Here is a 15,694-nt window from a genome sequence, read left to right as displayed (position 1 = left end):
AGAGCAGCTATCTGAACGCTACTCCAACAGAGGTCGATCATCTTGTTAATAATTTTACCTCCTCACTACGTACGACTCTGGATACTGTAGCTCCTGTGAAAACTAAGGTCTCAAATCCGAAGTACCTGACTCCGTGGTATAATTCTCAAACACGTAGCCTAAAGCAGATAACTCGTAAGCTGGAGAGGAAATGGTGTGTCACAAATTTAGAAGATCATTATTTAGCCTGGAGAAATTGTTTGTTGCTTTATAAGAAAGCCCTCCGCAAAGCCAGAACATCTTACTATTCATCACTGATTGAAGAAAATAAGAACAACCCCAGGTTTGTCTTCAGCACTGTAGCCAGGCTGACAAAAAGTCAGAGCTCTGTTGAGCCAAGGACGTGTACCAGGTGTGTCCCTTTAACGTTAACTAGTAATGACTTCATGAATTTCTTGACAAATAAAATTTTTATCATTAGAGGAAAAATTACCAAAAAATACCACAGATGTAATATTATCTACAGCTGCTTTCAGTACCATTGATGTTCATTTAGACTCTTTTTCTCCAATTGATCTTTCTGAGTTAACTTCAATAATTACTTCCTCCAAACCATCAACGTGTCTTTTAGACCCCATTCCTACAAAACTGCTCAAAGTTGTCCTGCCATTAATTAATGCTTCAATCTTAAATATGATTAACCTATCTCTAATAATCGGCTATGTACCACAGGCCTTCAAGCTGGCTGTAGTTAAACCTTTACTCAAAAAGCATCTCTAGACCCAGCTGTCTTAGCTAATTATAGGCCAATGTCCAACCTTCCTTTCATATCAAACATCCTTGAAAGAGTAGTTGTCAAACAGCTAACAGATCATCTGCAGAGGAATGGCTTATTTGAAGAGTTTCAGTCAGCTTTCAGAGCTCATCACCAGTAGCGGTTTTAGATACGGGCGACACGGGCGGCTGCCCGGGGCGGCATCGTGGTGGGGGGCGGCATCACGGGCATCGGCAAAACAAAATAAAAAATTGCTCGTACTCGTGCTGCCCCGACATCATGCCAGCGCATATTGGGGATGGCATAGGCACCGATCGGTTTTCTATCGCCCATTTGCTGGGAGTAAGGGCGCCCTCCGTTTGCGGGGTGCGCCTGCTGCTTGCGGCACAGGGAGGAGAGGGCGGGGCGGCGGGGGATTCGCTGTCTGGCTGGAGCAGCATCTAATAACCAACTAGCAAAATAAAACAAAATAAATGGTGTATAGCACTTTACTCAGTCCCTAAGGACCCCAAAGCGCTTTACACTACATTCAGTCATTCACCCATTCACACACACATTCACACACTGGCAATGGCAAGCTACATTGTAGCCACAGCTGCGCAGTGGCTACATAAAATAAAAACAAACCAACAACACGAAAACACCAGACATTATGATACGGACTTATAATTTGCACCGATGTTTTTCTATATACGAAAAGTGAGCGCGAGAGCCCTCGGCCTGCTCGCTGCTGAAGTCAAAGTAAACTTTATTATCATCTCCGCTACATACAGTCCAGTATAGAGAGAGACGAGACGACGAGGCTCCAGTTACAGCAGTGCAAGTAAACAAACAATAAATATTTAAGAGTAAAAAAATTAATATACACTTTAGGACTAGGGGTAAAGGGATCAATAACAATTTAAAATGTATATTTTATATTTTGTTGATTTAAAGTCTCACACACAACCCGTTTTTAAAGTTTAAAAAAAGAGAAAAGACGAGGAGGAGTGTAGCGACTTCCACAGTCGCTAGAGGCCTGGGATTGAGCCTGCCTATTTGCCTGACGCGCTGTCAACTTTACGCAATAATGCGAGAGGTGGTGTTCTGGGAATCCATCCTACCCGTTGTTTCTGCGCATGCGCACAACACGAAATTCATTGGCAAACCGTCCTACCTTTGTGAATATTAACTAGAAAAATACTCTGACCGGTAACATTCACTGCCAAACCATCCTATCTTTGTGAATGTCACCTACAAGCATATTTAAACAGCTAAAATATAGTGGCAAATCGTCCTACTTTTGTTAATCTGAGCTAGAAGCATACTTTCATAGCTACATTTAAGTGGCGAACCATCCTACCTTTGTGAATATGAGCTAGAAGCATACTTTAACAGCTAAAATTCAGTGGCAAATCATCCTACCTTTGTTAATAACAGCTAGACACATACTCTGACGGGTAAAATTAACTGCCAAACCATGCTACCTTTGTGAATGTTGCCTACAAACATACTTTAACGGGTAAAATGAAGTGGCAAACCATCCTGCCTGTATGAATATGAGCTACAAGCATACTCTGATGGGCAAAGTTAAGTGGCAAACCGTCATACCTACTTAAATTGGTGCTGGAATTACTCTGTGACAGCAGAAATGTGCATAAACTACTTACGGTAGGACGTTTTGCCAAAGTAGGATGCTTTGTTAGAACAGGAATTGCTTGCTTGTTTATTAAAGTGCTAAAAAAATTTACAGAGCAATGTTATCGGCTCGCGATTCAAACTCTTAAAACATCACAGGCTCTAATGCAACAAGGGGAAACTCGTTGGCTGCGGTCAACAAAAACTACGGCTACCCAGCCCTCCTCTCTGTCAAAATCAAACCAGTGAAAGACAGACTGACAACGGCCTCTTAATGTCACCGCTACCACCCACGTGACTCCCGTTACACATCACCATAGCAACCAAACAAATGAAAACCCAGTGATCATTAAAATTCAATACATTTAATTATGGCTCCTACAAGGAGAAACGAGCAAAAGCTACAGGTAAGCAGATGTGTCATTGGATAATGGCAGGTCATGTATCCTAAAACATTAAGAATCAGAATACTTTCTTAATTATGTGGGTTACAGTTCCTCCAAGGAGAAATGGTAAAAATAGTTACAGTAACAGACTAAACTCCAAACAATATATACAATAATAAAATATTAATTAGTCAGTGTTAATTGTTGATTTGTCCTGTTCTCATTGTATGACGAATTATGATGTTTGTTTAGTAGTCCTCTCTCTCGTCATATGTGTGTGTGTGTGTGTGTGTGGGGGGGGGGGGGGGGCAGAGGGAGTGTTCACCCAGGGCGCCAAATAGGCTAGGACTGCCACTGCTCATCACAGCACAGAAACAGCTTTAGTGAAGGTTACAAATGATCTTCTTATGGCCTCTGACAGTGGACTCATCTCTGTGCTTGTCCTGCTAGACCTCAGTGCAGCGTTCGATACTGTCGACCATAATATCCTATTAGAGCGATTAGAACATGCTGTAGGTATTACAGGTACTGCACTGCAGTGGTTTATATCATATCTATCTAATAGACTCCAGTTTGTGCATGTAAATGAAGAGTCCTCTTCACACACTAAGGTCTATTATGGTGTTCCACAGGGTTCAGTGCTAGGACCAATTCTGTTTACATTATACATGCTTCCCTTAGGCAGTATCATTAGAAGACATAGCATAAATTTTCACTGCTATGCAGATGACACCCAGCTCTATCTGTCCATGAAGCCAGGTAACACACACCAATTAGTTAAACTGCAGGAATGTCTTAAAGACATAAAGACCTGGATGGCCGCTAACTTTCTGCTTCTTCATTCAGATCAAACTGAGGTTATTGTACTCAGCCCTGAAAATCTTAGAAATATGGTATCTAACCAGATTCTTACTCTGGATGGCATTACCTTGGCCTCCAGTAACACTGTGAGGAACCTTGGAGTCATTTTTGACCAGGACATGTCCTTCAACGCACATATTAAACAAATATGTAGGACTGCTTTCTTCCATTTGTGCAACATCTCTAAAGTTAGAAATATCCTGTCTCAGAGTGACGCTGAAAAACTAGTTCATACATTTATTACTTCCAGGCTGGACTACTGTAATTTACTATTATCAGGATGTCCAAAAAACTCGCTGAAAAGCCTGAATCCTCCCTTAGTTATGCTGCAATAGACGTAGGCTGCCGGGGATTCCCATGATGCATTGAGTTTTTCCTTTCCAGTCACCTTTCTCACTCACTATGTGTTAATAGACCTCTCTGCATTGAATCATATCTGATATTAATCTCTGTCTCTCTTCCACAGCATGTCTTTATCCTGTCTTCCTTCTCTCACCCCAACCAATCACAGCAGATGGCCCCGCCCCTCCCTGAGCCTGGTTCTGCTGGAGGTTTCTTCCTGTTAAAAGGGAGTTTTTCCTTCCCACTGTCGCCAAAGTGCTTGCTCATAGGGGGTCATATGATTGTTGGGTTTTTCTCTGCATCTATGAAGCGCCTTGAGGTGACTTTTGTTGTGATTTGGAGCTATATAAATAAAATTGAATTGAATTGAATTGAATTGAACTGTGAATTTTACATTTATCAAGTATACCGTTATGCATTCTGCATTATTACTATATTTTCCACAGTGAAATTCTGCCAACCACAGCTGCCAGCAATTTACCGTGAATTCGACATTATTATATTCCACCCCTTTAGTTAAACATTAAAAGCATGAAGTAATCCCCAACCTGATTTTAAGTATTTGCAGTCGTTTCTTTCAATAATGATATTTTCCAGTGGGAAAATGTGGGATGACTCGTGGGAGCCCGGCAGTGAACTTCAACAGCACTTTGCCGTGCCTGATGTGCCACCTCCTTCAGCCAGTGAGCAAGTCTGTTCATCATATTGTGTTGGTCGTTTACAAACAAGTAATATTATATAATTTTACTTGTTTGTAACATTTGTAACATAATATTATTAATATATCTGCAAACTGTAGATGTGTACTGTCTACGGGGAACAGTGTCAAAAATATTTGGAACCAAAGATCCAGATACCACATTGGTCTTTGCTGTTGATGGACAGGATGTGTTCATTTGAAGCAGTTTGATTGGTTACAAATGTTAGACTCATATTTATACTTGTTTAAATGCATTTATGGGATTTAATTGAAAGGCTCCTACGTCCCAGTGAGCCCTTTGCACTGTGAGCCAGTAACAGTTTAAGTGTAACACATTCATCATTTAGAGCCAACATTTCTGAGAGAAATAACTGAAATGTAAAAGATGGCAGACCTCAGGCCAGATGTCATTGATGGTGATATATGCATGCATTATGAAATGTATGTACCCGGATCATTATTTTGCATCTTGTCATGGGAGAGCCACCCCTCCCTCTGAAGCTCACTGCAGCTCAAGATAATTAGTCGGGGCATTTACACACTCACAACCAGTGGGCTAAAAAGAGCAAGTGAGAAACGGGCAGCCTGCACAGCCGCAGATGTGTAAATGATCAGTGACTTAGGTTAAGGCTAAACTTTAACAGTACTGTTGGGTCTGTTCCCACAAACCCCGCTAGTTCTAGAGACTTATTCATCATGAAAGAAAAACAAGGCAACAGCGTTCGATCGATTACTTGCGCAAGGGAGGCCTTTGGTCAAGAACCAGCTCTTGGAGCTCACGCTCCTAACCTGTCTCCAGCCCAAAGTCCTTCAAAGAGCAGCTTCCCTCGCAGCTATTTATTGACAAACTGTTACAGTTCACACAATAGTTTACAACACGTACCTCCCCTCTTAACCCCCCTTGGTTACAAAGACGAGGCACTGTGTGTGTGTGTGTGTGTGTGTGTGTGTGTGTGTGTGTGTGTGTGTGTTGCTGATCAAAGGGTCATAAACTCAGGAAGCTTAGATCAAAAGAAGTAGATCCTCCAGATAGGATGTATCTGCAATAAAACCTTACAGCCCCCTACCCAGAACCCTGAGAATCTGGGGGGAAGGACAGTGGAATCCCTTTCATCAAAGTTGGCAAGCATAAAAATGACAAACATTTAACAATCCACTCTAACAAGTACCTCTGCCTGTGCGGAACATTTCTAATCAGGTTTGAGTCAGGCTGCAACTTTTCTCTGTTGAAAACAGACAAGAGTTTTGAAGATGCAATGTTGAAATCTTTATACGTATACTTTAGTTTCAGCTCTCCAGCCTGGTATTTGGTTAAGCATGATTCAAAAACATTTGATTTGGGGGCAGTTTTAAGTTTTCAGTTTTAATTTTCACTTACTTGTTGGGAAAATATGTTGTTCTGTTCTGGCACACAGCGCTGCAAGCACAAAAATAAATGAAAAGACAGACAAACTCATAACAACTCTGCCTGGTTGGAATTTGAACACACAGCAGTGCAGGAGGCAGCAGCAACTGATGTATATCCGGTGTGAGAGACAAACCCAGAGACACTCGCTGGGGGAAATGTGAACAAATCGATGTGAAATTAAAATGAGGCAGCGTCAGTCAATTCTAACCCAGGTGATCACATGAGTCTCTGTTTTTGACACACAGAAACTTTAACGCTTAGGACGAACAGCTCCAACCATTCAGGAACATTTAATTCTCTTTTATAGTCATCTGAGGGTGTTTACTCTAATGTGACTGAACAATAAAAGGAAGGAAGTCGTCTGTGGTGGTTCTGTCACTTTACACCACAATGAAAGCTGAACATGAAAACTCCAAAGAGACACTGGAAAGCTTCTGGCACCAAAAAAAGTCCTCACTCAAAGAGTCTCCAGTTAATATTTAAACACTAATGAGGAGAGAAGTATTTGCCCCCAATGAAAATGACTGTTTTTTAAAAGTGCTACAGAAAGCTTTTCCAAACATCCTACATCATTTTTACTGAGTAACAGCCTGCAGTTGTTTGTTGAAGTTGTCAACAAGTGGCACACGTGTTGAAAGCACGATACTCCCACCACCCTGTTTCACTGTGGGGACACTGATCTTTGGGTTGTAGCCTTCTTCCTGCAAACATAAGCAGCGTCTCTGTGACCAGAGAGCTTAAGGTTAGTCTAGGTTAGCTTCCAGTGTGAATGATCTTTCTCCAGGCTGTCCTTAACACACGTGACTTGGATCGAAGACGTCTTCTTCTGCAAGAACTGGAATTTTTCTTGGTCTGTGACATCACAGTCCATTTGCATGGAGAGTTTGAGTTATCTGTTTTTTTAACTCCAATTCCTGACTTGGCTAAGTTACTCACAGGTGTCTTGGCAGTTGTTTTGGGGTCTTTGGGCACTTCTCACACCAGTTCCTGACACCTTTGTCCTGCTTTATGAACTTCAACAATATTTCCACAAGTCTAAACTGATTTTTTGTATTTGGTATGGTACATTCTCAAGTGACAGCTCAAACTGTAAGTTTTTATAATATAATTGATGCTTTCTTTGGAGTTTAGTATCTTGCCCAAGGATATTTGGCTTGCAGACTGAGGGAGCCGGGGATAGAAGCACCAACTTCCAGTCAGTAGATGACCTGCTCTACCTCCTGAGCTACAGCCACCCCATTACATTTATATTTAGAAAGGGCATAGTAAGAAGAAGTAATGATATGACTTGCTAACACCTTACTATTACCTTAGTAAGGCTTAATAGTGTGACATTATTATAAAGTGCTACCCAGTACAGTATAATATCTGCACCATGGAAGTCACTTCAAGACATGTCTGTGAAGGTTCTCAGTCATCACGGTCTTCGTAGTCTAAGGCGTTTGGATAGAAAACACTGCTGGTTTTTCAGTAACCATACATTTGACTCACTTTAGATGAGGTCAAACAAAATGCCAAACTATGAAACTAGTAACTCCCTGAATTAACCAATTAATTTATTAGATACTAATATGTATTAATGTAGGTGCACTGCTTTATAAACAATGAGCCAAATGCTTCATATTTATCCCAATATTTTTATATGACATAATTGCCAGACACAATAACCAGAGTTTTATCTTATAATGTTATGGGGCGATACAACAAGTCATATGATGCCGTTACTGCTATTGATGTTAAATGCCATAAGCAACTTTAAAACATTTTAAACAGGAACTAACTAGAAAAAAAGTTGAGGTAAACTAAAAATGTCCCTGTGAAATTACTCTGATATAAAAAAAAGACAAAAGAGCTTAAGAACTTCTGCAGGGAATCCACATGATGGAGCCAGACATCGCTGTCCTGAGTGATTCTGATTGCTTACATTGTCTGTGAACACAACCCCCAGCTTCCAGATCTGGTACTTGACATCAACAGAGTTCAACCTGTGAACATAGTGAGAAGACACAGAGTCTTTTTACATGTACATTAAATAGTAACAGTTTTCATGTTTTGATGAAAACGTGAACAGAAATGGTTTAAATGAAAGAGGCTCTCTGTTATGAGAACTGAAGATATCTTAGCTCCTTTACCTGGTATAAGCACTTTGAAAACATATGTGAATGTGACAGGATCATGTCTTGTTCAGTGTTCAGATAAACAATACTGTAGTTCTGTTTACATGATTGTAGCTGCTATTCTTTGTTGCAGAAAATGTCTTATTAATCCAAATCCCCATAGAGGATGACCCCATGGAACCATTACTTTATTAAAGTCACTGTCAGCCAGACTGACAGATGCAGGAAATCTCCTTTGTGTTCTTCTCTGAAGTTTGAGCTCTACGTGAGCTTTAAATGCTGAAGTAGAGTAGAAAAGGGCTATGTAACCAACAGTTTACAATTTAAAATCCTCCACTAAATACCATTAAAATGCACACCTACAACCTGGTACAAGAAATATTTTTCCCTGTACAGTACAGTTTTAAACTTCATAACAACTGTATGGTGGGTCATTTGGACAGTGATGGTAGGTAAGGGCATGGCCACTTTAAATGACAGGTGACTGGCCTGTAAGTCAGCTGTAACTGATCATTATTCGATTACCTAAGTGACAAACTGCATTTTTAAATGGAATTACAAAAATAGCAATAAAATAATCTGATCTAATAATTAAAAAGAAATTTAAAAAATTCTGTGCTAGACTAATGAGCACAGCTTGAGTCTTCTACCAAAACTTAAACTCTACTAAGGTTTGTGGTTGACAATTTACTGTAAATTGCACTAAATTTAACACTGAAACACACTTTTTTTTCTATGACTGGTATGTGTGTGATAGTTGCTGCTTGGAGGGTGTGCTTATTTGGAATAAGAAGGGGAGTGTGTAACTGGCACGGAAAGTCAATGAAATTAATTTTACTTTGATCTGCTGACAGACTAAATTGATTTTCACATCTTATTATGTTGTGGGACAGTAGTCTTAAACGTTTAATTAGATCTATTTTAAATTTCAGAGCTCTAATATGCCACTGTGCCTTAGAAATAAACAGCCGCGCCAACAGTGCCCTTCAAATGAAATAATTAGCCTAACCTGTCACTAGCCTCAGACAGGTGTTTTGCAACATTTTCAACATCTGTAACTCCCATAAGTCCTGAACCATTTCAAATGAAAGACTTTCAATGGTTCCTGAAAACAGTGACTCTGTGCTTGTCAGTGATTTTAGGGTCATTACAGTAATCCCAGGCACAGTGTTGCAGCAACCCCAAAAAGAAGGTTGGAGGTTTCTTTGAGAGAAGAGAGAGTTAGTGAGTGTGATGGAGCCCTACAGAGAACACACACACACACAGCCATGTTTTTATAGTTTTGTTTTTGTTTTTTGCTCTTTTGTTTTCTGTGTTATTTGCCAAAATTTGGATGTGGCGCCTGCCTGGGCTTATAGTAATGAGCCTTATATCACTGAAAAAGCACAGAGTTGATGCTTTCAGGAACCGTTTGAATTTTTCAATTGTGCCAGTCGTTTGGGAGTTGTGGTAATTTGACCTAAAAGTTTGACCAAAAAATAGGTTAACACTCATGAACAAGACCCCGAGATACTTAAACTCCTTAATATGGGGCTGAAACTCATCCCAGAACTCCTGCCTTTTCAGACTGAGCACCATGGCCTAAGACTTGGAGGTGCTGATTCTAATTCTTGATGCGTCGTACTTGGTTGTGAACCGCTCCATTGTGAGCTGGGTTAGTTTGAAAGGTTAATTTAGAAAAAAAAGGTACTTCTGGCTGCTAACTAATTTCCCAAGGTGTTGCCTCAGCAGATGGATCTGCGTATTTGATTTGGGACTGGTTTAATGGTAGAACAGCAGGAATCTTTAGCCACAGATTCACATTTCCGTAATTGAGTACTTTCAGCAATAAGTCAGTGTGTGTTTAAATTCACATTTGAATTCATTTCCTTATTTCTTTAAAGGTGACAGTGCATGTTAATGAATGCATCAGTGTAAATATGCCAGAGTTAGCCAAAAGGCTACCCTTCATCTGTCGCCCCTGGCAGGTCAGACAAAATCTATAAACACGAAATTTAACACACCATCAGACAATGTAGAACGATCTAGTCCAGACCACAAAAACATAAAATTACAACATGAAATGTCATAGTACAATAAAACAATAAATATAAAACATACAACAATAAAGATAAGACATATTAATATAAAATTAATGATCACTAATCAGATTCCTCTTTAGCCATTGTTTGAGATGAGTTTTAAATGTGTTGAAGGTAGTACATTCTTTTATTACAGCTGGAATATCACTCCAAATCTCACTACCTTTAACTGATAACTACTGTTTGCTGAGTGTTATGTCTAAAAGGTATTGCACAATCGCCTCTAGCAGGGGAACAGGTTTCTTTTCCACTGATATTGGATTTTAACATGACTGGCCACTGATTGTGGAGCACGTCCATGTAGGATTTTATAAATACAACGAGCAAACTTAAATGTTTTAAAATGTTCAAAACTTAAGATTTTATATTTCTGAAGTATGACGGAAGGAAAAAGTTACATTATTTCATAGTTTTAACAAAATCCAATTTCATATGATCAAATTTATGTTAAAAAAATCAAAATTTTATTCCCCAATATGTCATGTGTGAGTACTGTACTGTAAATGTCATGGATATCAGATGATACTGATGACCTAATGCTAATTGCAATAACTATGCAGAGGTCTCTAGGCCTCGACTTTTATGGAGCATGTGAAGTTTGGGGCAGAGTGGACAAAGAAAAGTTTCTCAGCAGGTTCAACAGGTTGCTACAACACAGGCCGATGAAGTATTGCACTCACTCATCCAAACTGGCAAACATGTAACATACACCCTAAGACTGATCCTGCTTTTTACTCCTTTGCTATGATTCAGTCTGATATTATGTAGCCTTGGAGACAGTTTGCATAGATTAGAATGTTAGATTCCTGTGATGTCATCAATGCCCGATGTTTTGTTTTAATGTCTTGTGATAGTTCTAAGTGCATACAAAGTCAGAGTTCAAGTGAGTTTGGTACAAAGAGTACAATTTTGAACCAGTTTCTGACATGTCGTCAAAATCTCGGCCGACCTTTACCACACCACGTGCTGTGGGTGTGCGTAAATATCTAGGTGAGTAAAGTCTCCTTTACCTGTTAAATTCATCTTAATTTGGGGCTTTTACTTCAGGTGTTTTGATTCAGTAGTAACCAAGTGATCTTTTTACAAACTGCAGACCGCCACACTGAGCCCTGGTTCCTCAGGATAGAGGACAGGACGTCAGATGGGCGAATCAAGAGCTCCAAACGAAAAGATTGTGCCACAGAAAGACTGGAAAAAGCTTCCAAAAGAAGCAAGGACAGCAAAAGTCCAACCCCAGGCCTCAGCCATCTTGTCTTGGAGAAGTGTAAGTGAGACATTCAGAGATTTTTTGTTTTCTAGTTATTGATCATCTGTAGGCCTGTGTGGAGTTCAGAGGTCTAATTGGTTTTGGTTTTTGCAGCTGCTTTCAGAAAGAAGAGCAGCAAACGAAAGTCAAGCAGCGATGGAAGAAAACAACCACGCAGTAAAAAGAGCAAGACATCAAACTCACCGGAGGAGGCCAGCTGCTCCGTCTACGAGTCAGATACACACAGCACATACAAAAGTCACACTAAAGGTAAGAAGTACATAGGTAAGTTCACACCACACCTGCAGTGATAGAGTCTCTTTCCCAAGCTCTCAGAGTTTAGCTGGTATCCATCTGCTAATCACTAGGAAGCTTCTAACAAAGCCTGTATGAATGTGTACATTGAGGCAAAGTCAGCTTTCCTACATACAACTTATCACAACCCCTGTGTTTGTTTTGTCTCTCTGTAGAGGACTTTGAAGAAAAATACAAAGAGCAGGATAAGCTGGGTGAAGGAGGCTTTGGGACTGTCTTCTTTGGAAAACGCAGAGAAGACAATTTCCCAGTATGGCTTCTTATGTGTGCACTTTACAATTCTTCTAGTTCCTCCTGTTCTCTTTTTTCTAAAACACATTTTCTCTGTAATGCAGGTGGTGATTAAGCATGTAGCTCAGGTTTTAGTCAGCTACCTACCAGTGGTAAGAAATGTTTGTCTTTTCCCCCCAACGTGTACCTCAAACAGCCTAATGTTTGAACACTGACCTTGATGTTCTGTTTCTCAAGCTTCTTAATGGGAAAATGACCAAGATTCCCAAGGAGGTGGCATTGCTAATAAAAGTGGGGGCAGGACCAGAGGCTACGAGCAGCAATGTGACGCCTGTTTTAATCGACTGGTATGAGTTGGAAGACGAACTCATTATGGTCTTTGAAAGGCCAAAAGAAAACATAGACTTGGAAGCCTACCTGACAAACAGAAGAACCTTTGTGCACGAGAGGGAGGTTAAGGTCAGCGAGTGGCAAGATAACATATATGGCAATCTTTAATGGATAATGTAAATCTGATTATTTGAACGTATTTTTCATTTGTCTGTCAGGTCATAATGAGACAGCTGGTACATGCAGCCGCTGAAATGCAATCCAAGGGTGTCTTCCATCGAGACATTAAGCCAGACAATATTGTGTTTGACACATCGCCTGATCATCCAGCATTTCAATGTGTCAAATTCATTGATTTTGGCATTGGAGTCCCTTTTAGACCAGAAGCAGTCACACGAAGGAATGGTAGGTCGTCAGCCTCACTGTTTAAATGTCCTTGCCTGCCCACACGCTTAGTGCCCACACGCTTAGTGCCCACACGCTTAGTGCCCACACGCTTAGTGTCCACACGCCTAGTGCCCACACGCTTAGTGCCCACACGCTTAGTGCCCACACGCTTAGTGTCCACACGCCTAGTGTCCACACGCCTAGTGCCCACACGCCTAGTGCCCACACGCTTAGTGTCCACACGCCTAGTGCCCACACGCCTAGTGCCCACACGCTTAGTGTCCACACGCTTAGTGTCCACACGCCTAGTGCCCACACGCCTAGTGCCCACACGCTTAGTGCCCACACGCTTAGTGTCCACACGCCTAGTGTCCACACGCCTAGTGCCCACACGCTTAGTGCCCACACGCTTAGTGTCCACACGCCTAGTGCCCACACGCCTAGTGCCCACACGCTTAGTGTCCACACGCTTAGTGTCCACACGCTTAGTGTCCACACGCCTAGTGCCCACACGCTTAGTGTCCACACGCTTAGTGTCCACACGCTTAGTGTCCACGCTAATTCCTTACCATGAATAATTTCTCTCTGGATGTTAGGGACCAAATCACCCGCTGTAAACTGGCAGGACTTTAATGCCACCACAGCAGATTGCGTCACAGTTTGGCAGCTGGGTTCGGTGATGGAGTGGCTGGTACGTCACATCATCCCTGATGACAACAACACATCTGAGATGCACACTGACATTTCAGAGGGTAAGCTGAATGTTAATTCTTTAACCTGTCTTTATCTGTATCACTAATGCACACACAGACTTATATAAACACCAACGTGATAAACTCAAACCCCTCTTTTGTATTTCTGAACAGATTGCAAGTGTTTCCTGTTGGGTTGTTACTGTCAGAGCCTTGAAGACCGCCTCACCCTAGAGGAACTTCAGAATCATCCCTGGCTCAAATGACTTATTGATGCCAAGCAAAACAGGGTTACAGAGCAGAAGCTCTAACAGAGAAGTATTTGGTCACATTCAAAAGCTGTGGCACATTGCTGTCGATGTTCTTCATTTCTATCTTTTTTACAGGGCCCGCCCCTCTGGAAGCACCGCACAAGAGCAAGTGGACCATGAGATCACAGTGGAACTTCCATTCGGTCTTTAGTCTTGCTCCCATTGTATTTTCCAACATGGAAAATACCCCACCCACCCCCAGCAATCCGTGGAAAGGGGATCTCTCTCTGAATTGCCTTTCCCGAGGTTTCTTCTCAAGTTTTTGAGGAGTTTTTCCTCGTCTTCTTAGAGAGCTTGTGCTGGGTTAAAAACTGTTGCTACTATCAGCCTGAGTTATGAATACAGTTGTGGTCTAATGTTTTGTTAGTGGTACAAAGTTTGCTTTTGCGCACTTTGCCACTTCAGTCTGTATTTAGAGCCACAACTGTATACACAACAGACTGAACATGCTCAGCTTTGCCAAAGCTAGCAGGAATTGGAGTTTAATTTGATCAATTAATTATTTATGAAACAATTTAACAAATAAAATGGGCAAATGTAAAGAAATGTATCAATCAGGGAATTAGTAGCAACATTAATTGGACAATCTAAATTTGTTGGTTAATTATTAAATGAATCTGGATAACTCATCCTGCATCTCCTGTGTGTTTATGTCATTGATATTGATTTATTAATGATTATTTGTTTGTACTAATGCGTCATGTTACGGGTTCGAAATTGAGGACGAGAGTAAAACAATGATAGTCCAGAAGAGGTCGGTCAAACAATTGATTTTAATGAATGCACGCAGCGTGGAGAGGTGTAAACTGCAAAAACATCAGTTGTACATCTCTACCCAAAATACACTCTAGATTGCTTTTATAACATCAGGGTATTGTAACGCCCCTTCTTGCGTTTACAAGCACATAATTTGCATGTACAAAACATCCATGTATTTTAAGAGATAACTGCAGACACAGAAGTTCCCCATCCATCCAAATATGGTGAAGATCTCAGGCCTTTGAGGTCCCCATGGACTTGACATCCTTTCGTCACCTGTAACTAAGCAAACTCAAATACCACAAGAAGCTGAATACATTCAGGCCTTTGCTCAGCTACTATTTTACTGTAACCATATACTCAGGCTCTGAGTTATGATATATATATATTAACTCAATCATTTTAAAGTAGTTATAACTGCACCTGTAATAAACATGTTAATATTTGATTATGATAACCCCTATAATATAACTTATAACATAATGCCAGCAGCTTCAATAAACACTTTGATGAAATGATAATTAATGTAATGTTAAGGATGATGGTTAGATACAGTTCAGCAGTGACCTAATTTCTTTAAATATTACAGTCACAATTTCCTTGTCCTTGAACGCGCCTCAGGATGATCATCCTGTCCTGTCAGACTAAGAAATGCAGTTGTGAGTTTTTCATTGCTTCACCTGCACAAAATACCTAGGCACAAAAAATGGTCCAGCTCTCTCCTGCTGTCCTGTTGTATAAGGCGCACACAATTCACCGAGATGAGAGGATAACTTTTGTCACTGCTCCTGTCCTTGATCCTCTGAGCCACTTAAACACCAAACTACTTGTGCGCTGTAGGGGCTTTTCTAATGGTCGTGCTATGGAGTCCTTTCCCTCCCATCAGTTGCAGAATGCACTCAGAGTTGTACAACACTGGTGTAAATATCAAGATGATGCAACTTTGAACATATTTAGGTCAAAAGACTTTTGACTAAAGTAAGAAGAAAAGTGAATCTAACAAATATTATGAATTGGCTTTAAATAGTTACTAGTTACTAGACAGTAACTAGCCCAGGGGATGCTAATCAACTGCCAAGGAATATTAGTGACTAACTTATTGATGCTAGTTAATAGCTTAGGTATTCTATGTGGTAACCTGGCAAGTAATCACTTGC

Source organism: Pelmatolapia mariae, linkage group LG8, assembly GCF_036321145.2.
Source record: "Pelmatolapia mariae isolate MD_Pm_ZW linkage group LG8, Pm_UMD_F_2, whole genome shotgun sequence".
Lineage (NCBI taxonomy): Eukaryota > Metazoa > Chordata > Actinopteri > Cichliformes > Cichlidae > Pelmatolapia > Pelmatolapia mariae.
Note: the sequence above shows the minus strand (reverse complement) of the source record.